At 39.8% G+C, this 13,523-nt stretch overlaps 1 protein-coding gene across 1 annotated transcript in view; it reads right to left on the reverse strand.

Annotated features, from left to right (window-relative positions):
• GRM8 (glutamate metabotropic receptor 8) overlaps positions 1-13,523 on the reverse strand; it is an 813,379-nt gene that overhangs the window by 407,816 nt on the left and 392,040 nt on the right. The gene's annotated exons all lie outside the window — the stretch shown is intronic.

A 13,523-nucleotide genomic window follows, 5' to 3' on the forward strand; every position in this document is an offset into this window, starting at 1 on the left:
CAATTTTAGGTTGGCTATAAAAATGGCCTCTAATTGACTACTGTTTACTTAAAAAATGTAATATATTCGGTCAACCATTATATCTTAATTATTTTCTTATGAAGACACCTTCGCATTATACCAGTGAACAAAACCAAATAAACAATAATAAAAAAAAGATAATGGAGGCAGATGAATGCCCTGCTCCAACACCCTTGACAGCATGTCTTTCAATCTTGCAGAAAACATAAGTCAAATAATAATTTAGCCTAATGTAATTGGTCCTTTGGTGACGGTTGGGTAGAATGTATTCTAGAATTCAAATAAGTGTCCTCACGCCTCTCGTAGCAATATTTTCACCTCCTCATGCAGTATGCAACTGGGACTTAGCAGGAAAGTGCACAACACGACAAGAGTGTGTTAAGTTTGTCATCTTAAAGTGTATTTTGTGAAAGAGAAGATTTATCTTGCACCGTCACCGCAAAGAAAACGTGTTATCTTTATCTACGTGGATTAGAAGAGCAAAATCACACTTAAATCGGTGTTCATTTTCTCTCTTCAAATAGTTCATACTTTATCCCCATAAGGACTCTTCCAGGGACTCTGTAAAGCAATGCAGTGATGGAATGAAACTCCTGGTGCTGAAATGACATCCAACAAATGTCACTCTCCTATGTGTCCTTGGATGGTGCAAAAGGTTAATGTTCTTGGTAGTTTGAGTCTAGCCAGAAGTAACTCGGAAAAAAAGGCCTGGTGATCTACTTCCAATAATTGAACTACTGAAAACCCTATGGAGAACAGTTCTACTCTGACATATACTGGGTCACCATGAGTTAGAATCAACTCATTGACAACTGGTAGACATGTCCCCTCAAGGTCAGTTACGTGGGACAATCCACTATGAAAGGGAGTAGCACACAGCCCTCTCCTGCCTGTCTCCATGTGTACTCTCAGAGATGCTAATGCTCTGGAGGCAGACTGAGCTAGGGGAGCCTCACAGGATCAGTGTCCACACTGGGTGGTCTAACTCAGCCACAATTCATCACAGATTCAAAAGTCTGCTCAGAGAAACAGCTCAGCATGGGGGTAGAAATCCAGCTCTGGGACCAGGCTAGTTGTTGTTGTTGAGTGCCATCGATTCTATTTTGACTCATAGAGACCCCATGTGACAGAGTAGAACTGCCCAATAGGGTTTTCTAGGCTATGCTCTTTACAGAAGCAGATCACCAGGTCTTTCTCCAGCAGAACCACTGGCTGGGTTCGAACTGCCAACCTTTGGGTCAGCAGCCGAGCGCTTCACTGTTGCTGTTGGCTCCAAACCTGGCTTTTCCTCTTACTAGCCACGTGATGTTGGATAACTTACGTGATTTCTTCATGCCTCTGTCCCTCATCTGAAAACTGGAAGAATGCTAGTATCTTCCAAATGAGTTGTTGTGAAGGGATTATTGTTTTTATCCTCAGAAAACACAGGTTCATTTTAAATGGTTTGTAGTCAAAACCCCAAACAGAAAAGATAACTGAGTTTGATTAATAGAACAAGCAATACTCACTCATAAAATTATTTCTACAAACATCAAATTCCCCAAAAGTATACTGCATAACAACTCATTAGAGATTCCAGTCAGCAGGGAAGTTGGGTCTGCTATCGGGAGGCCCCACGGTCAGGACAGAAACTCGAGCCCACCAGAGGCCAGAGCCGAGTTTCTGCTGAGTTGCCTCTTCTCACTCTTGCAAACTGGAAATGTCTGAGGAGACACAGTACAGGAGACAAGAAAGATTCAGGGAAAGAAGGAAAACAAGAAATAAAAAAGAAAGAAACCAGGAAGGGGAGAAAGTGAGAAGAGAAAGACTGTGAGGGAAGAAAGAGAAGAGGAGAGAACAAGAGTAGAGAGGGGAGACTGGTAGGTAGAGCAGACCATTCACAACAGACATCTCCTCAGATTGAGGAAAAAATGGATTCTCTGGGGGCTCAACACAGCAAATGTGGGGTCAGGAGCAGTTGGCGAAGGAGCACTTGGCTTCAATAAGTTTTATTGATTTCTTGCATGTATTTGTATTTGTTTGGATTATTTTGGGAGATTGGTTTCGGATTTTTATTTTGCTTTGTTTTGTTTGTTTTTTCAATTTCCAAGTAGGTTCCCAGAGACTGGGACCAACAATATGACAGGAAAGTCTAAAAAGAGAAAACTAACTCCCTCTAAATGTTCAATGCCCAGTCCAAACAGACTCTCTGAGAGACGAGACATTTCATATTTTCCAGCCCATTGCCAGGGAAAACCATTATGCCGAAAGACGTTACTGGAATCACAGTGAGAACTGTTTAAATCCCTTACCCGTTCTGGATTTAAAAAAGAAAAAATGGGTATTGAATTTTAAGACAATTGCAAAGTTAGTAACTCAGTTACAGAATTAGAAATTCATTACAGAATTATACCAATTAAGTTGATGAGGGGAGGGAGGATATCCACAACATTCACAATTGTTCAATCATTCAACGAATATTTCTTGAGCACCTGCTACATGTTGGATGTGTTCCAGATACAGTGGATACAGCAGTGAGCAACTTACAGCAGACTCTGGCCTCATAGTGCTCACATTCCCGTGGATCTCTAGCGTCTAGTGAAGCTGATGTCTGGGGGCATTCATTGGGTGTGTAATAAGTAAGCGAATGAACAAGAAGCTCCTATTTCATGGTACAGTGGAATGATCTAATACAGAGATAATAAGCTTATCCATGTCTTAAAATCATCATCATTTAGAAGAAGACAAAACATCTTGGTGTCTATGTTATTTGTTTATATAACATAAAGTCATTTCCAAACACCTTCTGCAAGTAGGACACCGTCAGCAGGAAAAATGTCAGCAGCTATCAGAGCTTGCAAACCATGAGCATTCTTCTATTCAATGGCCAAATACTATCTTATCCTACTTACTGGTTGTTATTAGCTTCCGTGGAGTTGACCCTGACTCATGTGACCCCAGGCACAATGGAACAAAATGCTGCCTGGTCCTGCACCATCCCCACAGTGGGTTGTGGATAGGACCTTTGTGATCCATAGGGTTTTCACTGGCTGATTTATGGCAGTATATCTCCAGGCCTTCCTTCCTAGTCTGTGTTAGTCTGAAAGCTTCGCTGAAGCCTGTTCAGCATGATAGCAACACATAAGCCTCCACTGACAGACTTCTGGTGGCTGCACATGAAGTGCATTGCCGGGAATAGAATCCAAGTCTACTGCTTGGAAGTCGAGAATTCTACCACTGAACCACCATTGACCCCTATTCTGCTATGTATTGGCTTTCAATCATTGCTTTTATTCAGAGCAGCATGTTCAACAGATACTCAAATAGGGCTGACAGTCTCAGATTAAGGAAGAAGAAACTAATAGCTGAAACATCATGATTATTTTAGGTAAATGACCCTTCAGAGGAAGGGCTGCACCGTAACCAGTGTAAAGCAGGGACCAACCTAAGAAAATGGGCTTCAGAGAACCAAAATAGCATGAGAAATATTTACAAACTCAGAGCCTCTGAAGCAAATCCGAGTACTCTTGCAGAGTTTCTCTAGGTAATAATGAAAGATCACCAAAACTATCCCATGAAACCATTGTTAAACTAAAGAACAGTTTAAATCAATTAATAAATAACCTTTCCCTTGAGCATTGAGCTGTTATAAAGAAGTATCTAGATGAGTTCAGATCTACAATAGTTCATCTAAAGCACAGAAGAGAACTTTAAGGGACAAGGTCTAAACTAACGGCAATGAAACAATGAGTAGAGATAGTGAAAATGGTGGCACAATGGGAAGTATGTAACCCATGTCATTGAACTGCACATGTGGAAATGGTAACTGAGTGTATGTTTGGTGGTGTATACTGTCACCAAAAATAAATCAGTAATCATGCAGACTCATTTTCCACTGCAAGATTTGATGTATGTATTTAGGACATAAAAAGGATAAAAATACAGTTATTTAGTTAACTTCTTGGGTTCTAATAGCAGTAAAAATAGGAGATGACAAATAGCCATAGTTCTGATGGCAAGCCATCTGACATTTTAATTCTTTAAAGGACTCTTGTTAAAATAACTTTTGGACTAGACTCTATTAAAAAAAAAAAAAAAGAAGACAATTAGTAGCTTGAGATGAAAGACTCCACTGCCCCCCAAAAAAGAAATTACCTCTATTACCTTTTCCTTAATGAAAGATTCATTTGAGAATAAATAGAAAATAATAATGATAATGACATATTTGAATAGAATATGCTAGCGTACCCTGCTTTAACTAATATCTCATTTCAACCTCATAATCTCCCAGCGCTATTCGGTAAGTAGGGTAGACATCAAAAAAGCCCTGCTGGCGCAATGCTTAAGCACTTGGCTACTATCAAAACAGCTGATGGTTCGAACCCACCCAGCAGCTCCTTGGGAGAAAGGCCTGGCAATCTGTTCCCATAAAGATTAGAACCTAGAAAACCCTATGGGACAGTTCTACTCTGTCACATGGGGCTGCTATGAGTCAAAATCGACCTGACAGCACCTAACAGGGTAGACATCATAAACTCCTTTTTATATTAAAAAAAAAAAAGTCCACAAGATCACATAGCTATTAAGGAGTCAAATCCAGACCTCTTGAACATAATCCTAATAGCCAAGAATACTCATTATACTTTGCTATGGTCTGTAAATAATTGTCTCCTTGGTCATTAAACTTTCTTGATATAATTAAGCAGAGCATCAACAAGTAAAGTAGTATAATCAAAATGTTAACTTCAAAGTTTTAAACCATCAAGGCTAAATAATTTAGAAAAATCTTTCTGGTCTAGTTCAGTTGGGGGCAGAGATTTTATTCATTAAAATCCTCCCTAAAGAGTGTTCTGCAGGCTTCTTCTCCCCATAAACCCAGGCAGGCCTGCCAGCACTCACAGCATTAATTGAGTTCTTACTATATGCTGAGTGCTCTGTTGAAATCTAGAGTTATGAAAACAAATTAGAAGACACCTTCCCTGCCCTGGAAGAGCTCACGGTGAAAAACACAAATATGTAAACAAATATTACAATTTGATGTGATAAATAAATTTCATGTAATAAATGCTATAATACAGATAAGGTGAATACGGGAACAAGAGAATGGAATCTAGTAATGATAAGACCTACCAGCTTTTCTGCCCGTGACTTTAGGAATACATGATCAAAGAAACAGAAAAAGCAGCTGTATGGTTCATTGATACACACCAGGATCAATGAGTAAGACATTTCAGAAGTGAGTTTATGATTGATTTAGCCAGCCAGAAACCAGCAAAAACTATTTCTAATGGATGCTACCAGTCAACAGACGACATACACAGTATTTCCTGTGAAGATGTGATTGTCATCAATAATTTAAATACAACGCTGCAAACACCCTATGTTTGTGTAAGCTAGGAGATTTATGCTGGTGAAGAATATTGAATATACTATAGACTAACAGAAGAATGAACAAATCTGTCTTGGAAGAAGTACAGCCAGAATGTCCCTTAGAAGAAAGAATGGCAAGACTTCGTCTCATACACTTTGTACATGCGTATCAGGAGGGACTAGTCCCTAGAGAATGACATCATGGTTAGTAAAGTAGAGGGTCAGTGAAAGAGGAAGACCCTCAGTGAGATAGATTGACACAGTGGCTGCAACAATGGGCTCAAACATAGCAATGACTGTAAGGATGGTAGAGGACCAGGCAGTGTTTTGTTCCGTTGTACATAGGGTCCCTATGAGTCGTAACTGACTCAACGGCACCTAACAACAACAAAAACAAGGGGATTTAGTTTCACTTTTTCACAATAAGAAACAGACAAACTCACCTTGGGGTAAAAGGAATGTGGAGGGAAAAAAAATTTAATAACCATTAAAATGGCCACTTGAAGGAGAAATAGCAAAGCATCAATCCCTAAGAAACATGATTTCTGTAAGGCTCAATAATTTTTCATGACAAATAATCATACAGCTATGGATTTATTTATTTTAATGTTAAAATATGTCTGCACTTATAAGAATTTTAAAAAATTGTTCCTATTATAGGAAATTCTGGAAATTTGCAAGCCAGGTTTAGGAATTCATTATCGAACAATATTTCACAGCATCCAAGAAGTTTCTACATCCTTTGTGCTGTAGGAAATACAGCAGGTGTGTTATACTGTTTTGCATAAATTGCAAGTAGAATTTATCTAAGGGGGTGGGAGATGATTCTTAGGAAATCACATTAAGCTTTCAACAATCCCCAACATCATCCAAGCCCCAAAATGAAAACCAATCAGAACCACAAATGACAAAAGGATAACAATTTGTTACCTCATAAATTCATGTGATATAATTTCCACAATTTCCACTCATGTAGTGACTCCCAAATAGAACTCATTCTCGCTACAAATGCATGATAAATCAGCCAGATATAGTGTGTGAATATCTATAAATAAAAAGCAGTTCATCTTGTGAGAAAAAAAAAATCTTGATGTAAATGACACAACAGAAGCCTCAGTTCTGTCGTTATAACAACAAATTCACTCAAGACATGGTATAGTTTTCTCCTTCCTACATTGGAGTGTGCCCCATATTCCGTCTGTATGACCCTGGGCAAATCACGAAACCTCTCCGGCTATCACCTTCCTCAGCTATAAAAAGAAGGGTGCTCTACAGGATGATCTTGAGATTCGTTGGAATTTCAATATTTTGTGCTTCTATGAGTATACCACATACATTGCCCCATGAGTACTGTGAATTATGTAAGTTCTAATATGGGAAGAAAACATCACAGAAAATTCAACAAATCACCTTTTTTTTTTTTTTTTTTAAAGCCTACAAAAGAACTAGAGGATAGACAAGAAAATTTGTCCAATTCAGAATTACGAATCTTGGTTTCAGAACTCAGAGCATGACTGGACTGGATAACTCAAAAACTAATTTTTTTAAAGAGTACTAGGGCCTCCGTCAGGGGTTAGGGGTCTGGAGATCAGTTTATTGAAGTGCTATAGTTCCTTGTCAGTTCAAGAAAAAGGAAATGAGAGTGGGGGTCAGTAGAGGCGTGATGAAGACGGAGACATCCCCACGCTGGCTTGTCCATTAATGGCTTTCATTTCACTATTAATAATACCATCGTTTTCTTATCTTTTACTTTCCCTCTTCTATTTTCCTATCTTACTCTTCTTTTCTTCCCTTTCTTTTCTATTTCTTATTCCACCATCTTCCCATTCAGATGCCATAAAATGGGACAGATCTCTCTTCCAATTACTTTTCCTCTTACCTGAAGACTCCCTAACAGGACAGCAGCAGCAAAAAAGAACAGTTGTATGGCCTTGCCTCTGGTTCAGCATGACAAATAGAATACATCTATTTATCTCCACTTCCTTAGAATATCCAACTAAACTGTCAATTGTAATGAAAGTGGGAGAGAAAACAATAGGAGAGAAATGCTATAAATATTTTTAGAGCTGAAAAGCAGATGATGACTAAGTTGAATTGATTTATCAGAGTAGGCAAAACAGAAATGAAGCCTCTAAAGTAATGGGGATGGAGTTGATGTCAACAGAAACAAAAAAGTCACTCCATCAAATACCAGGAACACCCCAGAAATGGAGGCACCAGAGACTCCAAAAGGTGGGGTTGAAAATAGAATTGGTTGAAAATCTTTATGAGTTCCGCTGTCTTAGTTATCTAGTGCTGCTGTAACAGAAATACCACAAGTGGATGGCTTTAACAAAAAGAACTTTATTTTCTCACAGTCTAGTAGGCTACAAAGTCCAAATTCAGGGCCTCGGCTCTCTGTTGGCTCCAGAGGAAGGTCCTTGTCATCAGTCTTCCCTTGGTCTGGGAGCATCTCAGCACAGGAAACTTAGGTCCAAAGGACATGCTCTACTCCCAGTGCTGCTTTCTTGGTGGCACGAGGTCCCCATATATCTCTGCTCGCTTCTCTCTTTTATATCTCAAAAGAGATTGGCTTAAGACACTATCTAATCTTCTAGACCTCATCAGTATAACTGCCGCTAATCCATCGTATTACATCATAGTGATAGAGTTTACAAAACATAAGGAAATCACATCAGATTACAAAATGGTACACAATCATACAATACTGGGAATCATGACCTAGTCAAGTTGACAGATATTTGGGGGGGACACAATTCAATCCATGACACCTCCCTTGACCCTAGTCCCTCTGCTCATTTTCTGTAGAGGACTCTTAGTCATCTAGTGCTGCTATAACAGAAATACCACAGGTGGATAGCTTTAACAAAGAGAAATTTATTCTTTCAGTCTAGGAGGCTAGAAGTCTAAATTCAGGGTGCCAGCCCCAGGGTAAGGCTTTCTCTTTCTGTTGTCTCTGGGGGAGGGTCCTTGTCATCAATCTTCCCAGCTCTAGGAGCTTCTCAACACAGGGACCCCAGGTCCAAAGTATGCGCTATTCTCCTGGCTCTTGTTTCTTGGTGGTATAAAGTCCCCATGTCTCTCTGCTCGCTTCTCTCTTTTATATCTCAAAAAGACTGGCTTAAAACATAACCTAATCTTGTAGATTTAGTCCTGCCTCATTAACATAACTACCTCTAATCCTGCCTCATTAACATCATAGAGGTAGGATTTATAAAAAATAGGGTAATCCCATCAGATGACAAAATGGCAGATAAAAACACAATACTGTGAATCATGGGCTAGATAAGTTGACACATTTTAGGGGGACACAATTCAATCCAAAATGAGGATGAACTCAAGGACACCAGATATATCTGAGGAAGGAGCAAGATTCTCTAAAGGAGAAATAAATCTGCATGCTGAATGAAGTCCCTGCTCCCCTTTCTTTGCTCAGCTCCCAGACTGCTGCAGCCAAACTTACACCCTGAAAGAAGATGCTAGAAGAGTCTTTTCTGGAGAAACTGCCTAACCCAAGGATAATGACAGACTGATAGAATGAAACCAGTGAGAGCCAGAACTCAGTTGATTGCCTTGTTATTCTGAATCTCACAAGTTTTCCGCTTTGACAGGGTGCCATCTTACCACTTTTCTATCACTGGTTTTAGTGGAAAATATTTGAGTTTTCCTTCTGACAGGTTTCTACTTACACAGGTTCTGGCTTTCACAAGTTTTACTGTACTTATATTTGGATGTCTGCCAGCTAAAGGAGACATCCAAATGTAAGTACAGGTAGACCTGGTCACCAATGAGTCTTGTCCGCACTTCCAGAGCTTCCAAACAGCATGTCAGCACCTCACTCTTAATGTCTCACCAACATCTGAGAAAAGCTCCTGTTCTGAAAATCAGTGACCAGAGCAAACAGAAGAGATGAACTCAGAGGATACAGAACAAGACAGAAGCAGAAGAAAATGTCAAGAATGTTAATACCCTAGAGAGAAAATATTGTGCTCCATAGGGTTTCCAAGGCTGTGACCTTTTGGAAGCATATCACCAGGTCCGTCTTCCAAGGCACCACTGTTGGGGTTCAAACTGTCAACGTTTAGGTTATCAGTCAAGCGCTTAACCATTTGTGCCACCCAGGGAACCACAATACTCCTGCTCAAAAGAAAATGGAGCAACACCTTCAACTTATTAGGAAAGACTATTTTTAATCTAAATGAACATAGAGCCAGCCAAACTATAGATTAAGTGTGTGGGTAGAATAAAGTCTATTTCAGACATGCAGTAATTCCCAAAATATATACCTCCTGTGGACCCTTTTTAGGAAGCTTCTGAAGGATGTACACCATCTAAAGGATGGAAACAAGAAAGAGGAAGATGTGGAATCCAGGTAAAAGGTAATCCAACACAGAAGAGTTAAAGGTATTTCTCAAAGTGATGATGAAGGGAGGTCAGAGTTAACATCTGTGCAACCGACCTACAGATCATCCCGTACAGACTGGAGCAGGAAGATGGAAGACTCCAAAAGTATCTCCAAGAAAAAAGAAACAGAATTGATAGACTGTTCAATATGTTTGAATGTACTGAAAGGATAGGTACAGTTTCATCATATGAGGATGAATAAATAATGTTGTTGGATGCCGTCGAGTTGGTTCCAACGCATAGTGACCCTATGTACAACAGAACAAAACACTGCCTGGTCCTGCACCATCCTCACAATCGTTGCTATGATTGAGCCCATCGTTGCACCCACTGTGTCAGTCCATCTCACTGAGGGTCCTTCGCTTCGCTGACCCTCACTTTACCAAGCATGATGTGCTTTCCAGGGACTGATCTCTCCTGATAACAAGTACAAAATATGTGAGACAAAGTCAAACCTCCTTGCTTTTAAGGAGCATGCTGGCTGTACTTCATCCAAGATAGACTGGTTCATTCTTCTGGCAGTCCACAGTATATTCAATATTCTTCACCAACACCATAATTCAAAGGTATCAATTCTTCTTTGATCTTCCTTATTCACTGTCCAGCTTTCACATGCATGAGGCAATTGAAAATACCATGGCTTGAGTGAGGTGCACCTTAGTCTTCAAAGTGTCATCTTAGCTTTTTAACACTTTAAAGAGGTCTTTTGCAGCAGGTTTTCCCAGTGCGATTAGTAATGGATACATAGAACACCAAGCAAATGACAGGGCAAGGAATTATTAATTCCAGGAAAAACAAAATGCTGTATAAGAAGAGAAAAGTTATTGTAGCACACTATCTGGCTTCATTGGAACATCATGGCACCATCATGATAATCTAAATACTGAATAATAATTGTGATATACTCCTACTGAAAGGATTAGAGGAAGTGTGTGTATATGTGTGTGTGTGTGTGTGTGTGTGCGCGCGCGTGTATTACCCATGCGCAATCTGTGACTGTGGGGAGTGGAGTAAGAGTTAAGTCATCATCTTCCATCTATTGTAGGAAGACAATAGATAGGAAACCTAAAACATCAGGAAAGAGCAGCATAAACATCTTACGAAGAAATATGGGGGCAAATAACAGAAGAAATAGCTAGACGGGTTGAAAACATTTGTTCTAGGGGATCAAGATTTCAAAGTGAGAGAAGCAGGGTGGGTGACTGCTGCTTTTTGTGAAACCTATTTGCACCATATATCACTTGAAGAAAATACATGTTTGAGATACTGCTTTAAAGCCATAAATTGGGAAGAAAAAAAAAAAAGTTTAAGGATACCAACATGATTTTGACCCTCTCTCTTATGGAAGAGTCTTCTGTGACTGCATCTCTCTTCAAAACTTTTCTGCCCCTTTATACTTTGCCTGCATAATCTTACACTGAAATTTTTATTGTTGGCATGACAGATGCTTGTTAAATCTTCTTAGGAACAAAACTCAGAAAATAATGGATATTGACTAAAATAATAATTAACAAGAAAAACCTGACAACCCATGTTGCCAGGGTTTAAGGCATTGGCTTTTCAACTCAGTCAAAGCTAACTTGTTGTTTCATAGCCAAACTCCAAAAATTCTTTTCAGACATATCATTAATTGTCTTTAATGACATAAAAGATTCATCGTTTAAACAAAACCACAACTGACACGTTATCTAGATACCAACTGGGAATGTAAAATAATATTTGTTGTTTTAATGATAAAGAAAATAAGAGTTCTTTCGCATAAAAACAGAATTATCACCCAGGTAATCTTATTTAAGGTTCTCCTTGGGTAACAAATGGTTAAGCGCTGTGCTGCTAACCAAAAAGTTGGTGGTTTGAATCCACCCAGAGGTGTCCAGGAAGAAAAGCCTGTAGATCTGCTCTTCCAAAAGGTCACAGTCATGAAAAGCCTATGGAGCACAGTTCTACTCTGAAATACTTGGGGTTGCCATTGAGTTGGAATTGACTCAATGGCAAGTGGTTTTGGTTTGGTTAATCTTATTTAAGCAGTTCCAGGACCACAAACGAATGAAGCTCTATGGGGCAATGTGGCTGCAGAACAGAGGGCGCACCCGAGGACCCTGGGGTGGGCATTTGCAGCCATTAGGAAGGGACAATGGGCACTGGAGGAGGTGCAAATGGTTAACACGCTTGGCTGCTAATCAAATGGTTGGAAATTTGAGTCTATCCAGAGGTGCCTCGGGAGAAAGATCTGGCCCTGGTGATCTACTTCCCAAAAATCAGCCACTGAAAACCCTATGGAACACAGTGCTACTCTGACACATGTGGGATCACCAGGAGTCAGAATAGACTCAACAGCAAGTGGTTTTAATTATGTGGTACATAAGTTTATAGTGTGGTAGAGATTCTACAGTATTTCATAAGAAGAGGGAGTGGGATGGAAAATATACCATGGGCTGTCATCCAAACCACTCTAGATAGGGTTTGAAACCCTGACAAGAATACTTCCAGAGAGAAGGAACTTCTTGGCAAAATTTTAACTAACTCGTCCAGAACTGAAACTTGATGAATCCTGTGTGATTCAAATACATCTACATTTATTTTATAATATAGAGTGTGCCTTGAGGCCCTGGGCACTGATTTGAATGAGAACTTCACAGTTCTGCAGAAAGAATTTGCAGTGACTTGTCTTCCAAAAGCAAGTGGACTACCCACCTCTACATTGCATGGTGAATGAAGAGGCCTTTTGGTTCTCAGGCCCGAGCACTTACCTAGGTGAAAGGAGAATCAGAATCAAGCATCACCAACAGGGAGAACCAGCCCACTTGGCAGAGCACTGCACCAGGCATGCGGGAGGAGAGGCCAGACTCTGAGTTTCAGAGAACTTGGGATCCAAGTGGTGCAAGAAATAAAATGTATTGCATTCCTAAGGCATTCTTTCATTTTAATACCAAATAATAAATATTGATTTTAAGTCTCACGGATTTTGTAACTCAACTTGGGCATAAAATTGGGAACAATCATGTAATTCAAAAAGTGTGAAGTTCTTTTCCAGCATTATGTCACTGTACAACAGGGATTACGTGGTATAATCCCTGTGGGTCTTGTGGTGTCCTAGATACAGTGACTTATGTGAAATCAGGTTGTCACATTGTCTTCTAGTAACACTTGTCTCACCCTCCACCAACTCATACCTACACTCCTTACAAGGGCCTTTCTTTCCATATATTCTGTTGTTGTTCTATTGAAATGGCAACTATGTGGTTTATCTTTTTTTTTTTTTTTAAAGTTCACTTATCTTCTTAGATGTTAATGGTGTCAGTAAGAATCGGGTACTTATCAGGTTCTGACTGGACAGCACATTGTGCAAAGGAAATTAATGGACGTGGGAGCTTCTCAGAGCTTACAATTAATGTTAGAAGTTTAATGAGGAAAAAAGAGGGAGGAAGAGGTCAATGCCTTTCATAAGGATCAAATCCATTGCCAAGTAAACGCTACTCCATAGTACTCCAAGGAAGTAAGTCTCTAGCAAATGTCTGTGGGACTCAGGCAAGCAAGATTACTGTTTTTGTGAGAAAAGAAGAAAAGCAGGCAACTATAAAGGGGAAACTAACACAACCTGTACAAGGAAAGGTCCTGGAGGCCCCATGGACACATCCAAACTCCCCAAGGGACTGAGTTGCTGGATGGAGGGCTCTGGGGACCATGGTCTCGGGGAACATCTAGCTCAATTGGCATGACACTACTTATAAAGATAATGCTCTACATTC

Source organism: Trichechus manatus, unplaced genomic scaffold, assembly GCF_000243295.1.
Source record: "Trichechus manatus latirostris isolate Lorelei unplaced genomic scaffold, TriManLat1.0 scaffold00097, whole genome shotgun sequence".
Taxonomy (NCBI): domain Eukaryota; kingdom Metazoa; phylum Chordata; class Mammalia; order Sirenia; family Trichechidae; genus Trichechus; species Trichechus manatus.